Source organism: Hyperoodon ampullatus (genome assembly GCF_949752795.1).
Source record: "Hyperoodon ampullatus genome assembly, chromosome: 17".
Lineage (NCBI taxonomy): Eukaryota > Metazoa > Chordata > Mammalia > Artiodactyla > Ziphiidae > Hyperoodon > Hyperoodon ampullatus.
This window is the reverse complement of record NC_136930.1, coordinates 10,909,679-10,912,548: the sequence shown is the minus strand read 5'-3', so window position 1 is coordinate 10,912,548 and position 2,870 is coordinate 10,909,679.

Genomic DNA, 2,870 nt, shown 5'->3' with positions numbered 1-2,870 from the left:
TATGGATTTAAGTTGTGGTTGTGTAGCTCTGTGTATATATATTAAACTCTGTATATGAGAGCTAATTCTTTGAGTTGAATGGTACATCTTGGTTGAAAGAAAATCAGGCAGCTGCCTAATTACAGGTGCCTCACATCTATCACTTAACTCCTAGCTTTTTTCAGGCAGCTACCTAATTACAGGTGCCTCACATCTATCAATTAACTCCTAGCTTTTTAAAGCGTCATTCTGGCAGCATAGACCTCACCTGGGAACTTGTTGGAACTGCAGAATCTCAGACCTCACCCCACCTACTGAATTAGAATTGGCTTTTTAAAATAAGATCCCTTAAAATATATATATATAAAATAAAATAAGATCCCTTAGGTGATCAGAGTGCCTGTTAAAGTTTGGGGTGCATTCATTGTCATAAGGATTTGTTTGCCCGAATTGAACTAAACAAAAGAGAAAGTAAAAGGTATACCTTGTGTTATTCCCTACATTTTCCTGGGCAGATCCTAATTTGAGCCCTGTCCTTCTGAATGGGCTGATAAGGTTAGAAGTTTTAACTCTTGGCTTTTGTTCATCTCAAAGGAACAGGAAAGGCTATAACTTTCAGAATCATTCCTACTTAGTGGTCCTCTAAGTACTCCTTAGATGAGAATGGAGCACTCCAGTTTCAAGGCCAGTGTTGTATGCAAAAGGCCATTACTCTGGGTATTTGGTTCTTAAATGTGACTTGGTTCTTGGACCTTTGGGCCAGTGATTGGTTCTGCAGTTTTCATTTTTGATAGGATTTGTGCTGGTGACAGCACATAAAGTTCATGATGCGTAAGCTGGCCTGTAAACAGCGATATTCAGGATGTTGATGATAGAAGCACCTAAGAGGCAAACCCTTCAGTCTTATTTCTGTGTACAGTATTCAGTCTATTGCTTTTTTGTTAAATCCTTTTTAAAATTGCTGAAGTAAGTATATTTTCATTTTGAGAAAATTATCTGCCAGATACTATCCTGTTGAAGCCTTGTTTTCTCTGAGTCCTTTATTTTACGCTTGCTTGCAAACTTCAAAAATTTAACTTTTAAAGTATTTTATCTGGGATATGATTTTTCCCCCATGTGTTATGAGTTAAAGATCTTAGCAGTGGTTTTAAATTGCTAAAGTTATTCCAATACCTTTTATTGAATAATCTTACTATTTTTCATTGATTTTTGACTCCATGTAACTTGCAACCATTATTTATTGAGCACTTATATGTGTCACCTAAGCCTTTTACGTGTATTGTTATTTCATCTGGACAGTATACCACTTGATAGCTGCTATGACTAATCCCATTTTACAGATGTAGAAACTGAGACAAAGAGTTTAGGCCATCTGCCTAAAATCACATTTACCAAGTGGTGGAGCCTGGGTCTGATTCACGTAGAGCCTGCTTTCTTAGATGGACTGTATAAACAGCTTTCCTGGGAGAAGTATCTCTCAACTACCTCCCACCCCATACTACTGCTTTACTCTTCATATCTTTGTATATTTCAATATATAGGAAGGCCATTTCAGCTTTATTACCTTTTTCCTCCCAAATAACTTTAGTAGGCTGTCTGGAGTTACAGAATAATTTCCCAGCCAGCCTCCCCCAGTTGGCATGGTTTTTGAAATTAGCATTAAACTAACTCATTACTTTGTGGAAAGTATTTACACCTTTATATTCTTTTTTTTTTTTTTTTTTTTTTTGGCCCTGCTGTATGGCATGCGGGATCTCAGTTCCCCCACTAGGGATTGAACCTGTGTCCGCTGCAGTGGAAGCACGGAGTCTAAACCACTGGACCGCTAGGGAATTCCTCCCCCAACACCTTTATATTCGTCCTAATAAGAAATATATTTAAAATATATATATATATAGTGTAACTTGGTTAATGGAAGTTACTATTTTTAACTTTCTGCATCTGTGAAAATTATTCCTTGTTATTTTGTATTTCGGCTTGTATGTTTATCATGTTACATTTTCTAAAATATCTTGTTTACTTTTGTGGGAAAAAGGTATGCTGAGTTTAAAAGGAAGGTATGGGAAGTGGAACCACTGCTGACCAGTTTAGGAGATAATAAATAAGCTTTTAGCCCAGTTCTATACTAACTAGCTTTTGTCACTTGGGGCAAATTATTTAACTTCTCTGTGACTGTTTCCTTATCTCCCAAATGAATTACCTCACCTCAAAATCTGTTTCATTCTTCTGAGTTTGGCCCACTCAGGGACGGACAGGCATGGTTAGATTCGGTTCAGATCCACCCTGATGTCGAAGACTCCACTGGCCTGAGGCACAGGGCAAGGTCCCCTTCTTGGCTTCTTTGTTCATGACCTTCTTTGACTCCCTCCTTCTTAAGGGATGTTATCTTTTGTAAACCCAGTAAACTGGCTTTTGTTCACAGATGATTTAGAAAAAAAGCTGTCAGCCAGCCACTTTTCCCTGAGACACTTGTCTTAGGCTCCAGAAGTGTTCCAGAGGGAAAAAAACACTGGCAGTGTTACAGTTTGAGAAGTGTAGCAAAGGTTATAAGTTTGAGCTGTAAAGATCTTGTTTATTGTGACTTTGGTGTTAAAATATGTATTGCTAAAAAGTTTACTGGAATAATGAGGATGACATATGTTCTTTAAACATTGTGCACACATAAATAACTTTTTTTTTTTTTTTTTTAGTTAGTTAGCGTCCTGTGTTCTCAGCCTGGAATTGCCAAATGCTTAAGTTTTTGTGATTTAGATTCATCTGTTTCTTTCTGAAAGTGCTGTGATTCTGATTATTTAACAAATGCCATAATATACGTCACTAGTCTAGAACTAATTTTGCCAACCATTTCTACAGAATTTAAGAAGATTTTGTTCACGTGTATGGCATAGAAG